Source organism: Ruditapes philippinarum, unplaced genomic scaffold (assembly GCF_026571515.1).
Source record: "Ruditapes philippinarum isolate M1 unplaced genomic scaffold, ASM2657151v2 ctg1325_1_1_1_1, whole genome shotgun sequence".
NCBI lineage: Eukaryota > Metazoa > Mollusca > Bivalvia > Venerida > Veneridae > Ruditapes > Ruditapes philippinarum.
The window spans coordinates 142,870-161,482 of record NW_026862205.1 but is presented as its reverse complement, the minus strand read 5'-3'; the positions used below and the strand labels follow the sequence as shown (position 1 = coordinate 161,482).

Below are 18,613 nucleotides of genomic sequence, written 5' to 3'. Positions count from 1 at the left end.
TAAAACAGGGTCATCCAGCGGAGTTCAAGAAAAAAAGTTAAGGCTGATGGGGTGTCATAAATTTTTGTCTAATGAATTATTAGTTTTGCAGCTCTTTTTGGGCAAAATTAATGAGTTTAAATTCTAACAGTTACCGGGGTAAATTATGGCAAACAATTAAATAAGATGTGGGTAAAATATATGCATTGTAAAAAACATTTTACGTACAGGTATAGATATGAATAATTTTATACGTGATAAATAAATGTAACAATGAGTTACATTTTTTAAGAACATTATCAATATTGGCTTTGCCAAACAACAAGGTGTTTTTAATTGTAATACCGCAATAATTTTTCTTCAGAGTTACAAAAAAATTTGCTCTGTTTTTTATATGAAAATACAAGGATTACTTTCATAAATATAATTTTGCCTGGTTTTGAGGAAATATGTATACATGTCCCTATTTTGTTTAACATTGGATAGACATGCGATTAAATCAACACCATTTGTTTGGCATTTAAAAGATCATGAGGAAGAGATTCAACTACTCTGTTAATTAAGGGATACATAGAGGTTGAAAAGGGTAGTGTCATCAGCAAAAAAATATAAGTTTCCTGATTTTTCCATAGACAAAGGCAGGTCATTGATATAGATTAAAACAGTATAGGACCTAAGCACTGAGCCTGAGAAACTCCAGTAGTTTACTGAACTTAAGATAATCTTATTGTATTTGTTACTACCGTTACATCTCGGAAACAGTGGAAGACAGGAACATGAAGGCGGCTGTATGGGCATCCATGTCGAAAGAGCGGTTTGTCGTTGTTAATCATTTTCATGTACATGTAATAATGTTTCTTATTCAATAAGATCATCCATGTTGAAAGACATATTTTATCTAAAATATTCACTAGCCACACACTGTAATAAAACGAACAACCGGCCTCAAGTAATATCTAATATAATATTCCGGTGGTAGGGGGTGGTGCGAGCACGGCTCGGGGCGGGGATGGTCCCTTCTTGTATATGGAAAATTTGTTCTGATAAATATTTGTTGATGTTTTCATTTTTGTTCAGTAATCTACCACTTGTACATACGTTATCTAAAATTATCACGGGGATGATTGATGGCATGGGAATAGCCCCTCGCTTTCATTTCGTCCTCTTGACTTGCACAGCAACTGAGAAGAGAACAGTAATATTATTGGTATGATATGATGTGATGTGATATGATTTTTATATGAATATGATATGATATGACAATACAGTGACATTATATAATATGATATAAATAATTCAAATGTGTATATGCAGGGTCAGGACGTGAAAATGGTTGCACACTTGGTTCAAGCGTTGCAAATCTTGACAAAATGGCTACCGAATGAATATTTTACAACACTCACACGTATTTTCTTCAGTATGTTTTTTTTGAAAACTTTTAATATTTCCATTCTTTAAAGCAATGTTTATGACACTCGGTTTTTTAGGGTTTCAGCTTCCAGTTTCTGATTTAACGAACATGCAAATTAAAACATTTAACACAGTATTGACAGAAACATATTTTGTCTTGTTTGGTGAATTTCCAAAACTTTAAAGATGCGAATAAATTAGCAGGAAATCCGACCAGAATTGTCACCTGTTCAAATCGCAAAAATTATGTACGATGACCAGTTTATATCTTTAATAACTACGTCAAAATTAGAAGCTAGGAAGCTGAAACCTAAATCCGAGTGTGTCATAAACTTTAATGAATGGGCATATTATTTTTTTTTCAAAATAACATACAAACCCACTTACCTGAAGGAAATATGTGCCGGTGTTGTAAATATTTCATAAATCGGTAGCCATCTGGTCAAGTTTGCAACCAATTTTATTTTTGCTTGAACCAAGTGTGCAACCACGTCACGTCCTGTCCCTGGTACGGGTTATTGCGAGAACAAGCACCTTTTACTTCCGGTCATTGAATCATGGTATTGGATTGCTAAACAATTCAAACTGTATATCTTTTGCGATCATTGGAAACTTGATGTGTTTTCGACACAGTATTACTAACTAAAGGTATCTCCATTAATTACGGTAATAAATATCAAAAGCACTTAAAAATGATACGGAAAAAGTTTACTAAGCTTATTACAGTAAATTGATACTTTACTTATCTCAGTCGAAAAAAACACTATGGGAATAGATATTAATTAACCTTATTAAATTAAAAATGGTACAACTGGACATTGCTACGAGAAAGGGGAGTTAATAAGGCATACCTACCACCTATGTATAATAACTACTGTAAGTATGCAAATGCCACAGAAAATGATGATACCAAAAACAGATATAGCAATAGTCAACGTATCATCTGAAATTAGAAATATAAAATGAGCCGCGCCATGACAAAACCAACATAATGCGTTTGCGACCAGCATGGATCCAGACCAGCCTGCGTATCCGCGCAGTCTGATCAGGATCCATGATGTTCGCTATCAGTTTCTCTACTTGTAATAGGGTTTGTAAGCGAACAGCATGGATCCTGATCAGACTGCGCGGATGCGCAGGCTGGTCTAGTACTGGATCCATGCTGGTCGCAAACCCATTATGTTGGTTTTGTCATTGCGCGGCTCAATTATGTATTAAAACGAAATGTTGACTTTAAAAAGTACTAGAATCATGGAATTGTACTTTATTTAATAATATCAGAAATATTGATATCAAACATACCTATATTCATCGTTTTAACTTGTTAGATCGAAGTCACCTGTATCAAATAACAAATATGATATTACTGGCTACATATTCCGATATAACATGGCTTTATACAGCAGTTAAAACATAATGTTATGATTCATCATAAAATGTTCATACTAAATAACTAAAAACCTTATCAACATTTTTTCCAGGATACATTTCTTTAGTTTTTATTATGTACTTATGGAAAATGTGACAACTGTAGACCATTCTACTATACATATTAAAGCAGAGTAGAATGATAGACTTTAAACCATATATTGAGCATAATAATTATAGTGAAGATATAGCTGAGTTTTTATGATGACAGTGCCATCTTTAAAATAATCAGTTTAAGGGGGAAAAAATAACCGAGTTTGTCGCAATCAAGCATAAATAACTACATCATAGCGAACAGGGTCAGCATGTGTAAATATTGTCAATCTACCAACAAATTTATTGTCACAAGTTTTATTCACAGGAACGAGTATCGGACCGGGGAAGAAAAAATATGACCAGATTGATAAAAAACCTGTGTTCATCATAAAAGTGTCAAAAAAACCCCAAAAAATGTAAATAATGACCCCCTTAAAAAATATACTATAAGTTAAGAGAAGGCCGGAAACTCCAGATTCGAGCCTACGAGCAAGGGATTCATTTCCCGGGCCGTTGTGAAAACATTTGGCCAGAGAATTAAATAAAACTTTTATCACTATTTCACGTTTATATTAAGCTTCAAAATGAGACCAACCCCAAGTCTCTAGCCCTTCCCGTTCATGAAATATCTATCAGGAAACGAGCGAATTCGTGCTAAAAATCCTTGGTAGACAGAATTGCGGCACAACAATTCGGTACGTAAACATGGACTAAATACATGTATGTCAGCTGAGTACGGGTCAAAATCACTTGAATTTACTAAATAATATTACAAAATACATTAAGTTGGACCACTCACAATTGTCAGGAGCATCTAATACACACGAGATTCGAGTTTCGAACATTTTCACGGTCTTTCAATCACTTTCTACGCCATTAGGCATCCTTGTGTGAAACGTTGCGGTTTTCGTTGCTATTGGCCAATCAGAAGACTCGTTACAAAATATCGAACAGCTGATTGATAATGGCGTAGAAAGGAATCTAAAGACCGTGGAAAGGTTTGAAATTCGAATTTTGCGTGTATCAGATGCTCCTGACAATTGTGAGTGGTCCAACTTAATGTATTTAGTTATATTATTTAGTAAATTCAAGTAATTTTGACCCGTACTCAGCTGACATACATGTATTAGTCTATGTTTACGTACCGAATTGTTGTGCCGCAATTCTGTCTACCAAGGATTTTTAACACGAATTCGCTCGTTTCCTGATAGATATTTCATGATTGGGAAGGGCTAGAGACTTGGGGTTGGTCTCATTTTGAAGCTTTATATAAACGTGAAATAGTGATAAAAGTTTTATTTAATTCTCTGGCCAATTGTTTTCACAACGGCCCGGGAAATGAATCCCTTGCTCGTAGGCTCAAATCTGGAGTTTCCGGCCTTCTCTTAACTTATAGTATATTTTTAAGGGGGTCATTATTTACATTTTGGGGGGGGGGGGTTGACACTTTTACGATGAACACAGGTTTTTTTTTTAATCTGGTCATATTTTTTCTTCCCAGGTCCGATACTCGTGCCTGTGGTTTTATTTGCCAGGGAGAAAACAATGTTATCAGTATTGCAGAAATTGCCACACGCGTGTGATTATCACCCGACACCGGCACACAAAAACGGCTCTTGTATCATAGTTTGGAGACCTTTCTGTTGAAAATGTGTCAGGGTTAAATCGTATACATAAACATGCACAGTGCGTTAACTGGAGTGCGGGTATTAGTTCCCCGCACTCCAGAGCATGCCCATTGATTGGCTCATTTTTGCTGGGGTTTACATATTGTGACGGCAGAGAAAGGGAAAGCGACAGAAATGTCATATTCAGATGTTCGTTCATTGGTTCATTTTTGCCGGGGTTTCATATTGTGACAACAGGGAACGTGTTTTTATGTTTGACTATGATACAAAAGAGAAAGAACACCAAAACACTCGGCAATCTGATTAATACTCGGGGGCTACGCCCCCTCGTAAAAATCAGATAGCCTCGTGTTTCGGTGCTCTTTCTATTACTTGTTTTGCTTCCGAGTTTGTGTCAAAAAAAAGAAGCAAATCGTTGAAAATTGAAGACTCGGTTTGTTTGAGTCAGTTTATAAGAGATGGTGGGAAATGCAACTTCTATCAAGTCCCACCTAGCACCGGCTTATAACACGGTATCCAATCCGTAAGTCTAAAAATATTTAAATTAATAAGTCTATAAGAAATAAAAACACACACAAAGTTAAACAAGAAAGTATATCATACCAGTTTTATAACGTATAGATATCCAAATATGACAACTTTATATTCCTTTATAGATTTAGGACGTCCCCATACCGGAAATGTTTTGAACTTTAATATTGATTAACTATTAATAATTTTCGTTATCTTTCCATTCGCTGTTTAAAATGTCCGTTTTTCTTTGTGCACTATCGCTGACATTTGTGTGCATACCTCTTATCTACGATATATAGACGTGCACGTTTCTCAAGTTTCATAGTATAGATTAAGTTAGATATCATTTGTTAATGTTAATAGACAGCTATAAAGTAAGAAAATTAACAAAAGCTTTTTATTTTTGGTGTCAAAATATAGTTTCCAAAAAGTTACACATTGGACAATTAGGCAATTACCTGAACCATATTTTGCTTCTATTGTTTTTCGGCAATTACTATAGTTAGAGTTGTTTAGTATTTTGTATGGATGTCAAAATATCAAAAATACCACTTTGTTTAAATTTTGCTACTTTTATGAAAAATAAAACCAGCGCAAATTTCTTCAGGTGACAATCATCTTATATACGTTAAAACATTTAAATGCTATTAAACTTATTTTGGCCCTTTCCGAAGAAAGGAAAATTCATTCGTTTCTGAGGTATAATGTAACTTTAAGGGAAAATTTAGAGCCCTAGCATGTGAGTGAGGGCATTCGTACGCTTCAGAAAGAGTAACTGGACGTCACATCGTTTAGTTCTATCCTTTATTCCATATACCATGTGCTTCTTTGTGTTTTAACCCTGTGATAAAATATCAACCTACAATATTTATCTGTGATCTTTGAACATTGTTTAAACGTTTTTTTAATAACTATTTGATATTCTTTCTCTTAAGGTAAATTCCGGGTAAAAATGTTGAATAATCAGGTGGTCTAGCTAACTCTAACTAATCTAATGTTTCCTCTAGAGATTCTTTCAAAACCTAAATACATATAGTGACATTATTATGTCATATTTACAGACGGAGTCTGGCTGGACTCAAAACGTTTTCTTTTCTTACATATTGAATCTCCCTAAACAGCTACTGTGGACCTTGCACCATGAATAAGACAATCACACTATTTCAATATAGAGATAACAATCTTCTAAAGATACAATGATGATACCATGTACAATAGGTTTATTTACAGATATAGGCGATGGACTGGATAAAGATAATAAAAGCTATATCTTAGGCAACTTAATTTTGAAAGGTGGAGGATTCCACTTACTGCTCCGATCGTGCGTGCAATAATGCACGACAAAGGTAATACAAGGTCTACTTCTACCAAAGGTATGGGGTTTTCAGCAAAATGAGGCTGGTTTCTATGAAATCAAGGTATAGAATAAACAAAACAAACCAAAGAAAAAAATACCTTTAACATTAACAACAACAAAAATCAAAGGCATCATCAAAATAAATAACAATAAAGTCTATATGCACAAATGTATAAACCATGTATAATTTTGTTTTAGTTTTAATTATGGTTTCTGGTATGTTAATGAACAAAAATCATCAGTCGAATTTATTGCAAACGAAACTATAGAAATGTCATGGAAACAAAAATTTAGTACATGTATTATCTACGGGTTTTATGTTTTTTGTTGTTGTTTTTTTAAATCTTTGTAACAAAGGGAATGTCGTATTGAATAAACGTGTAAGCTTAACAACAATAATGCATTTGCTATATACCTAGGCAGAAAAATACATAGATTTCTGTACATAACATACAGAACGACTTAAATACAATAATGTTCAGAGTTAACCAATTAAGTACAAAAATGAAAGTTCTTCAAAATCACTCTCAAGATATTTGATTAACAAACATAGATAATAATAATAATAATAATAATAATAATAATAATAATAATAAAAAAGACTTTATTTAACGAGAGAACTCATTTGAACAAACATATCAATCTTTCATGAGGCCCTCAACAAGGAACAATATAAATTTAACATATTCAAACTATTAAAATACATAAATGTAAAAACATACAGGAGATTATCAATTTGTATACTTCAATGCGTGATAATACCTCAAGTATAAGGTTTTAAAATGGTTCACAGATGTAGCAGACTTAATATAATCAGGAAGGCCGTTCCAAATACAAGATCCAGAATAAACAAAAGACTTACGAAATCGTTCAGTATTTGGTCTAGGGGTATAAAGTTGAAAATCAGATGATGGACGCAAAATGCGAGTATGAACATCTGACGATAAAATGAAATTATTCAATAAATAGGAAGGCGCATGATTATTCATTATTTTAAACATCGTAATAGCTTTTTGAAAAACAACCCTCTGTGAAAAGGTCATCCAGCGGAGTTCAGAAAAAAGTTCAGCAGATGGGGTGTCATAATCTTTGTCTAGAATTATTAGTCTTGCAGCTCTCTTTTGGAAATTAATGAGTTTATCTACAGTTACCGTAAATTATGCAACAATAATCAAGATGTGGTAAAATATATGCATTGTAAAACATTTTACGTACAGGTATAGATATGAATAATTTTATACGTGATAATAAATGTAACAATGAGTTACATTTTTTAAGAACATTATCAATATGGCTTTGCCAAGACAATGTGTTATTAATTGTAATACCCAATAATTTTTCTTCAGAGTTACAAAAAATTTGCTCTGTTTTATATGAAATACAAGGATTACTTTCATAAATATAATTTTGCCTGGTTTTGAGGAAATATACATGTCCCTAGTTTTGTTAACATTGATAGACATGCGATTCAAATCATATCATTTGTTGGCATTTAAAACATCTTGAGTAAGAGATTCAACTACTCTGTTAATTAAGGGATACATCAGAGGTTGAAAGGGTAGTGTCATCAGCAAAAATATAAGTTTCTGATTTTTCCATAGACAAAGGCAGGTCATTGATATAGATTAAAAACAGTATAGGACCTAGCACTGAGCCCTGAAAAACTTCAGTAGTTACTGAACTTAAGATAATCGTATTGTATTTGTTACTACCGTTACATCTCGGAAACAGTGGAAGACAGGAACATGAAGGCGGCTGTATGGGCATCCATGTCGAAAGAGCGGTGTCGTTGTTAATCACTTTCATGTACATGTATATGTTTCTTATTCAATAAGATACATCATGTTGAAAGACATATTTATCTAAAATATTCACTAGCCACACACTGTATAAAACAACAACCGGCCTCAAGTATATTCTATATAATATTCCGGTGGTAGGGGTGGTGCCGACGGCTCGGGGCGGGGATGGTCTTCTTGTATATGGAAAATTTGTTCTGATAATATATTGTTGATGTTTTCATTTTGTTCAGTATCACCACTTGTACATACGTTATCTAAATTATCACTGGGGATGATTGATGGCATGGGAATAGCCTCGCTTTCATTTCGTCCTCTTGACTTGCAACAGCAACTGAGAAGAGAACAGTAATATTATATGGTATGATATGATGTGATGTGATATGATTTGATATGATATGATATGATATGACAATACATGACATAATATAATATAATATAATATTATATACCTATAAATTTTCTCGCTAAAATACACGCAAATATTGAAGCGCAAATACGCTTCAGCGGATAGAAATTTCCGTATTATGTTAGTGACAAATACGGTACCATATATGGAAGTGCCGGACTATTTTTGACGTTGGTTCCGATCTTAGCTTTGTATAACGTTGCATTTGGAAACGGGAACCAAAATTATTAAAGGCGTGGCCAGTTTGCAAGAATTACGTATTCATCCGTCAGTCATGAATTTATTTCTTGACAAATGCATTTCATTTTCTGAATAAAACACTTGGTTCAAGCGTTGCAATCTTGACAAAATGGCTACCGAATGAATATTTACAACACTCACACGTATTTTCTTCAGTATGTTATTTTGAAAACTTTTAATATTTCCATTCTTTAAAGCAATGTTTATGACACACTCGGTTTTAGGGTTCAGCTTTCCAGCTTCTGATTTAACGAACATGCAAATTAAAACATTTACACTGTATTGACAGAAACATATTTCTTGTCTTGTTTGGTGAAATTCAAAACTTAAAGATGCGAATAAATTAGCAGAAAATCCGACCAGAATTGTCACCTGTCAAATCGCAAAAATATGTACATGACCAGTTTACATCTTTAATAACTACGTCAAATTAGAAGCTAGGAAGCTGAAACCTAAATCCGAGTGTGTCATAAACTTTAATGAATGGGCATATTTTTTTTTCAAAATAACATACAAACCCACTTACCTGAAGGAAATATGTGCCGGTGTTGTAAATATTCATAAATCGGTAGCCATCTGGTCAAGTTTGCAACCAAATTTATTTTTGCTTGAACCAAGTGTGCAACCACGTCACGTCCTGTCCCTGGTACGGGTTATTGCGAGAACAAGCACCTTTTACTTCCGGTCATTGAATCATGTATTGGATTGCTAAACAATTCAAACTGTATCATCTTTTGCGATCATTGGAACTTGATGTGTTTCGACACAGTATTACTAACTAATGTATCTCCATTAATTACGGTAATAAATATCAAAAGCACTTAAAATGATTACGGAAATAGTTTACTAAGCTTATTACAGTAAATTGATACTTTACTTATCTCAGTTCGAAAAAAACACTATGGGAATAGATATTAATTAACCTTATTATATAAAAATGGTACAACTGAACATTGCTACGAGAAAGGGGAGTTAATAAGGCATACCTACCACCTATGTATAATAACTGCTGTAAGTATGCAAATGCCACAGAAAATGATGATATCAAAAACAGATATAGCAATAGTCAACGTATCATCTGAAATTAGAAATATAAAATGAGCCGCGCCATGACAAAACCAACATAATGCGTTTGCGACCAGCATGGATCCAGACCAGCCTGCGCATCCGCGCAGTCTGATCAGGACCAATGCTGTTCGCTATCAGTTTCTCTATTTGTAATAGGGTTTGTAAGCGAACAGCATGGATCCTGATCAGACTGCGTGGATGCGCAGGCTGGTCTGGATCCATGCTGGTCGCAAACCCATTATGTTGGTTTTGTCATTGCGCGGCTCAATTATGTATTAAAACGAAATGTTGACTTTAAAAAGTACTAGAATCATGGAATTGTACTTTATTTAATAATATCAGAAATATTGACATCAAACATACCCATATTCATCGTTTTAACTTGTTAGATCGAAGTCACCTGTATCAAATAACAAATATGATATTACTGGCTACATATTCCGATATAACATGGCTTTATACAGCAGTTATAGAACATAATGTTATGATTCATCATAAAATGTTCATACTAAATAACTAAAAACCTTATGAACATTTTTTCCAGGATACATTTCTTTAGTTTTTATTATCTACTTATGGAAAATGTGACAACTGTAGACCAATCTACTTTACATATTAAAGCAGGGTAGAATGATAGACTTTAAACCATATATTGAGCATAATAATTATAGTGAAGATATAGCTGAGTTGTTATGATGACAGTGCCATCTTTAAAATAATCAGTTTAAGGGGGAAAAATAACCGAGTTTGTCGCAATGAAGCATAAATAACTACATCATAACGAACAGGATCAGCATGTGTAAATATTGTCAATCTACAAACAAATTTATTGTCACAAGTTTTATTTGCCAGGGAGAAAACAATGTTATCAGTATTGCAGAAATTGCCACACGCGTGTGATTATCATCCGACACCGGCACACAAAAACGGCTCTTGTATCATAGTTTGGAGACCTTTCTGTTGAAAATGTGTCAGGGTTAAATCGTATATACATATACATGCACAGTGCGTTAACTTGAGTGCGGGTATTAGTTACCCGCACTCCAGAGCATGCCCATTGATTGGCTCATTTTTGCTGGGGTTTACATATTGTGACGGCAGAGAAAGGGAAAGCGACAGAAATGTCATATTTCAGATGTTCGTTCATTGGGTTCATTTTTGCCGGGGTTTCATATTGTGACAACAGGGAACGTGTTTTTATGTTTGACTATGATACAAAAGAGAAAGAACACCAAAACACTCGGCAATCTGATTAATACTCGGGGGCTACGCCCCCTCGTAAAAATCAGATAGCCTCGTGTTTCGGTGCTCTTTCTATTACTTGTTTTGCTTCCGAGTTTGTGTCAAAAAAAAGAAGCAAATCGTTGAAAATTGAAGACTCGGTTTGTTTGAGTCAGTTTATAAGAGATGGTGGGAAATGCAACTTCTATCAAGTCCCACCTAGCACCGGCTTATAACACGGTATCCAATCCGTAAGTCTAAAAATATTTAAATTAATAAGTCTATAAGAAATAAAAACACACACAAAGTTAAACAAGAAAGTATATCATACCAGTTTTATAACGTATAGATATCCAAATATGACAACTTTATATTCCTCTATAGATTTAGGACGTCCCCATACCGGAAATGTTTTGAACTTAAATATTGATTAACTATTAATAATTTTCGTTATCTTTCTATACGCTGTTTAAAATGTCCGTGTTTCTTTGTGCGCTATCGCTGACATATGTGTGCATACCTCTTATCTACGATATATAGACGTGCACGTTTCTCAAGTTTCATAGTATAGATTAAGTTAGATATCATTTGTTAATGTTAATAGACAGCTATAAAGTAAGAAAATTAACAAAAGCTTTTTATTTTTGGTGTCAAAATATAGTTTCCAAAAAGTTACACATTGGACAATTAGGCAATTACCTGAACCATATTTTGCTTCTATTGTTTTTCGGCAATTACTATAGTTAGAGTTGTTTAGTATTTTGTATGGATGTCAAAATATCAAAAAACCACTTTTGTTTAAATTTTGCTACTTTTATGAAAAAAAAACCAGCGCAAATTTCTTCAGGTGACAATCATCTTATATACGTTAAAACATTTAAATGCTATTAAACTTATTTTGGCCCTTTCCGAAGAAAGGAAAATTCATTCGTTTCTGAGGTATAATGTAACTTTAAGGGCAAATTTAGAGCCCTAGCATGTGAGTGAGGGCATTCGTACGCTTCAGAAAGAGTAACTGGACGTCACATCGTTTAGTTCTATCCTTTATTCCATATACCATGCGCTTCTTTGTGTTTTAACCCTGTGATAAAAAATCAACCTACAATATTTATCTGTGATCTTTGAACATTGTTTAAACGTTTTTTTAATAACTATTTGATATTCTTTCTCTTAAGGTAAATTCCGGGTAAAAATGTTGAATAAGCAGGTGGTCTATACAACTCTAACGAATCTAATGTTTCCTCTAGAGATTCTTTCAAAAACTAAATACATGTAGTGACATTATTATGTCATATTTACAGACGGAGTCTGGCTGGACTATAAACGTTTTCTTTTCTTAGATATTGAATCTCCCTAAACAGCTACTGTGGACCTTGCACCATGAATAAGACAATCACACTATTTCAATATAGAGATAACAATCTTCTAAAGATACAATGATGATACCATGTACAATAGGTTTATTTACAGATATAGGCGATGGACTGGGTAAGGATAATCAAAGCTATATCTTAGGCAACTTAATTTTGAAAGGTGAAGGATTCCACTTACTGCTCCGATCGTGCGTGTAATAATGCACGACAAAGGTAATACAAGGTCTACTTCTACCAAAGGTATGGGGTTTACAGCAATGAAGCTGGTTTCTATAAAATCCAGGTATAGAATTAACAAAACAAACCAAAGAAAAAAATACCTTTAACATCAACAACAACAAAAACCAAAGGCAACATCAAAATAAATAACAATAAAGTCTATATGTACAAATGTATAAACCATGTATAATTTTGTTTTAGTTTTAATTATGGTTTCTGGTATGTAAATGAACAAAAATCATCAGTCGAATTTATTGCAAACAAAACTATAGAAATAACATCATGGAAACAAAAATTTAGTACATGTATTAGCTACGGGTTTTATGGGTTTTTTTTCGAACAATTTCTTTGTAACAAGTGGAATGTCGTAATGTATAAACGTGTAAGCTTAACAAGAAATCGAGAATTAAGAATGCATTTGCTATATACCGCGGCAGAAAAATACGTAGATTTCTGTACATAACATACACATGATACAGAGCGACTAAAATAATTTAATGTTAAATGGAACGTATAACTTCAGAGTTGATCAATTAAGTACAAAAATGATAGTTCTTCAAAATCACTCTCAAGATATTTGATATACAAACATAGATAATCTTATTGTATCTGTTTGCTATCATTACATCTCGGAAATAGTTGAAGACAGGGGACATGAAGGCGTCTGTATTGGGTATGCCATGTGGAAATAGCGGTGTCCGTTTTTTTTATCACGTTCATGTTACATGTATATGTTTCTTATTCAATAAGATATATCATGTTTGAAAAGACATATTTATCTAAAAAGATATTCACTAGCCACACACTGGATAAAACAACAACCGGGCCTCAAGTATATTCTATAATAATATTCCGGTGTAGGGGGGTTGCGACGGCTCGGGGCGGGGACGGGTTCTTTTGTATATGGAAAATTTGTTTCTGATAATATATTGTTGATGTTTTCATTTTGTTCAGTATCACCACTTTGTACATACCGTTATCTAAATTATCACTGGGGATGATTGATGGGCATGGGAATAGCCTCGCTTTCATTTCGTCCTCTGGACTTGCAGCAGCAAATGAGAAGAAGAACAGTAGAATATTATATGGTATGAATGATGTGATATGATATGATTTGATATGATATGATTGATATGACAATACATGACATAATATAATATAATATAATATAATATATTATTTAATTTTACCCATGAAATATGGTGCTATATCAGTCAAATATATTTCATATTTTTTAAAAATAAATATGAAATATAAATATGAAAGTGGGCGGAGTCAAAACTCATATTTATTTTAAGGGACTGCTTTCGCCGTTTTGTTTGAAAAATCTGATAAATACAAAACAACTTTTTCTTGAATATTGTTTTGAAAACTATCTAGCATGATAGAAAATGGTCTAACTAAGAAAATTAATCCGAACACCAATATCTTTAATTCAGTAATTAACGCTGTACAGACGTTTAAAGAGTTGTTTACATGACGTCACAATGTAGCGCCAAACAGCGCGTGCTTACGCATAAATTACTGCCCGCTGTACAATTGCAGTTGGTAGCAAGCAAGGGGATTCGTTACCATTTTCTTTGATAACGAAATTAAATAAAAAGGTTATTTTTTATCATGTTTCGTGAAAATATATTCCATATTTCACGCAAACGAAAAAATATCCTCTTAATATAATATAATATAATATAATATAATAAGAGGATATTTTTTCGTTTGAGTGAAATATGGAATATATTTTCACGAAACATGATAAAATGCCACATATTTTCACTCGCCGGGACGGCGAGTGAAAATATGTGGCATTTTATCATGTTGAGTGAAAATATATACCATATTTCACGAAAAACGAAAAAATAACCTTTTTATTTAATTTCATTATCAAAGAAAAATGGTTACAAACCCTATTGCTTGCTACGCAACTGCAATTGTACAGCGCGCAGTAATATATTATTGCGTCTTGTTTTGCGCGCGATATTTGGCGCTACATTGTGACGTCACGTAAACAACTGTTTAAACGTCTGTATAGCGTTAATAACTGAATTAAAGATATTGGTGTTCGGATTAATTTTCTCAGTTAGACCATTTTCTATCATTCTAGATAGTTTTCAAAGCAAAATTCAACAAAAAGATTTTTTTTATTTAACAGATTTTTCAAACAAAATGGCGAAAGAAGTCCCTTAAAATAAATATGAGTTTTAACTCCGCCCACTTTCATATTTATATTTCATATTTATTTTTAAAAAATATGAAATATATTTGACTGATATAGCACCATATTTCATGGATAAAAATTAAATAAAATATTATATTATATTATATTACGGTAAATCAATATTTATAAGCTTGGCACATGTAAAGGAGATACTTAAATCATTACTGAAAATAACGTTGCTAATTTAATATCTGTATTGAAACGTTATAACTGTAACATTTCCAGAAAGCCTAAATAATTCAATGTGTATATGCAAGGGTCAGGACGTGAAATGGTTGCACACTTGGTTCAAGCGTTGCAATCTTGACAAAATGGCTACCGAATGAATATTTACAACACTCACACGTATTTTCTTCAGTATGTTATTTTGAAAACTTTTAATATTTCCATTCTTTAAAGCAATGTTTATGACACACTCGGTTTTAGGGTTCAGCTTTCCAGCTTCTGATTTAACGAACATGCAAATTAAAACATTTACACAGTATTGACAGAAACATATTTTGTCTTGTTTGGTGAATTTCAAAACTTAAAGATGCGAATAAATTAGCAGGAAATCCGACCAGAATTGTCACCTGTCAAATCGCAAAAATATGTACATGACCAGTTTATATCTTTAATAACTACGTCAAATTAGAAGCTAGGAAGCTGAAACCTAAATCCGAGTGTGTCATAAACTTTAATGAATGGGCATATTTTTTTTTCAAAATAACATACAAACCCACTTACCTGAAGGAAATATGTGCCGGTGTTGTAAATATTCATAAATCGGTAGCCATCTGGTCAAGTTTGCAACCAAATTTATTTTTGCTTGAACCAAGTGTGCAACCACGTCACGTCCTGTCCCTGGTACGGGTTATTGCGAGAACAAGCACCTTTTACTTCCGGTCATTGAATCATGTATTGGATTGCTAAACAATTCAAACTGTATCATCTTTTGCGATCATTGGAACTTGATGTGTTTCGACACAGTATTACTAACTAAGGTATCTCCATTAATTACGGTAATAAATATCAAAAGCACTTAAAATGATTACGGAAAAAGTTTACTAAGCTTATTACAGTAAATTGATACTTTACTTATCTCAGTCGAAAAAAACACTATGGGAATAGATATTAATTAACCTTATTAAATTAAAAATGGTACAACTGAACATTGCTACGAGAAAGGGGAGTTAATAAGGCATACCTACCACCTATGTATAATAACTGCTGTAAGTATGCAAATGCCACAGAAAATGATGATACCAAAAACAGATATAGCAATAGTCAACGTATCATCTGAAATTAGAAATATAAAATGAGCCGCGCCATGACAAAACCAACATAATGCGTTTGCGACCAGCATGGATCCAGACCAGCCTGCGCATCCGCGCAGTCTGATCAGGATCCATGCTGTTCGCTATCAGTTTCTCTACTTGTAATAGGGTTTGTAAGCGAACAGCATGGATCCTGATCAGACTGCGCGGATGCGCAGGCTGGTCTGGATCCATGCTGGTCGCAAACCCATTATGTTGGTTTTGTCATTGCGCGGCTCAATTATGTATTAAAACGAAATGTTGACTTTAAAAAGTACTAGAATCATGGAATTGTACTTTATTTAATAATATCAGAAATATTGACATCAAACATACCCATATTCATCGTTTTAACTTGTTAGATCGAAGTCACCTGTATCAAATAACAAATAATTATGATATTACTGGCTACATATTCCGATATAACATGGCTTTATACAGCAGTTAAAACATAATGTTATGATTCATCATAAAATGTTCATACTAAATAACTAAAAACCTTATCAACATTTTTTCCAGGATACAGTTCTTTAGTTTTTATTATGTACTTATGGAAAATGTGACAACTGTAGACCATTCTACTTTACATATTAAAGCAGAGAAGAATGATAGACTTTAAACCATATATTAAAGCATAATAATTATAGTGAAGATATAGCTGAGTTGTTATGATGACAGTGCCATCTTTAAAATAATCAGTTTAAGGGGGAAAAATAACCGAGTTTGTCGCAATCAAGCATAAATAACTACATCATAACGAACAGGATCAGCATGTGTAAATATTGTCAATCTACAAACAAATTTATTGTCACAAGTTTTATTCACAGGCACGAGTATCGGACCTGGGAAGAAAAAATATGACCAGATTGATAAAAAAAACCTGTGTTCATCATAAAAGTGTCAAAAAACCCCCAAAAAATGTAAATAATGACCCCCTTAAAAAATATACTATAAGTTAAGAGAAGGCCGGAAACTCCAGATTCGAGCCTACGAGCAAGGGATTCATTTCCCGGGCCGTTGTGAAAACAATTGGCCAGAGAATTAAATAAAACTTTTATCACTATTTCACGTTTATATTAAGCTTCCAAAATGAGACCAACCCCAAGTCTCTATGCCCTTTCCCGTTCATGAAATATCTATCAGGAAACGAAGCGAATTCGTTGCCCTAAAAAATCCTTGGTGAACAGAATTGCGCACAACAAATTCGGTACGTAAACATAGACTAATACATGTAATGTCAGCTGAGTACGGGTCAAATCAACTTGAATTTACATAAATAATAATTACTAAATACATTAAGTTGGACCACTCACAAATTGTCAGGAGCATCTAATACACACGAGATTCGAGTTTCAAACATTTTCACAGGTCTTTCAAATCAACTTTCTACGCCATTAGGCATCCTTGTGTGAAACGTTGCGGTTTTCTGTTGCCATTGCCAATCATCAGAAAGACACAGTTACAAAAATATCGAACAGCTGATTGATAATGGCGTAGAAAGGAATCTAAAGACCGTGGAAAGGTTTTGAAAAATTTGAATTTTGCGTGTATCAGATGCTCCTGACAAATTGTGAGTGGTCCAACTTAATGTATTTAGTTATTATTATTTAGTATAATTCAAGTAATTTTGAACCCGTACTCAGCTGACAATAACATGTAATTAGTCCTATTGTTTTACGTACCGAATTGTTGTGCCGCAATTCTGTCTACCAAGGATTTTTAGCAGCGAAATTCGCTCGTTTTCCTGATAGATAATTTCATGATTGGGAAGGTGCTAGAGACTTGGGGTTGGTCCTCAATTTTGAAGCTTTAATATAAAACGTGAAATAGTGGATAAAAGTTTTTATTTAATTTCTCTGGCCCAATTGTTTTCAACAACGGCCCGGGAAATGAATCCCTTGCTCGTTAGGCCTCAAATCCTGGAGTTTCCGGCCTTCTCTTAACTTATAGTATAATTTTTAAGGGGGTCATTATTTACATTTTTTTTTGGGGGGGGGGGGTGGGGGGGGGGTTGAACACCTTTTACGATGAACACAGGTTTTTTTTTCAATCTGGTCATATTTTTTCTTCCCAGGTCCCGATAACTCGTGCCTGTGGTTTTATTTGCCAGGGAGAAAACATGTTATCAGTATTGCGCAGAAATTGCCACACGCGTGCGAATTATCACCCGCACCGGCACCACAAAAACGGCTCTTGTATCATAGTTTGGAGACCTTTCTGTTGAAAATGTGTCAGGGTTAAATCGTATACATAAATACATGCAAACAGTGCGTTTAACTGGAGTGCGGGTATTAGTTACGCCGCACTCCAGAGCATGCCCATTGATTGGCTCATTTTTGCTTGGGGTTTACTATATTGTGACGGCAGAGAAAGGGAAAGCGACAGAAATGTCATATTCAGATGTTCGTTCATTGGTTCATTTT

At 33.7% G+C, this 18,613-nt stretch overlaps 1 long non-coding RNA gene across 1 annotated transcript; it reads right to left on the bottom strand.

Annotated features, from left to right (window-relative positions):
* Positions 1-6,696: 6,696 nt before the first annotated feature.
* On the bottom strand, positions 6,697-11,869 carry LOC132718281 (uncharacterized). The gene is made up of 4 exons (XR_009624065.1): positions 11,420-11,869; positions 10,231-10,267; positions 9,790-9,877; positions 6,697-8,484 (listed from the first exon to the last, which is right to left on the bottom strand). It is a non-coding gene; the product is annotated as an uncharacterized LOC132718281 (long non-coding RNA).
* Between the last annotated feature and the right edge of the window lie 6,744 nt (positions 11,870-18,613).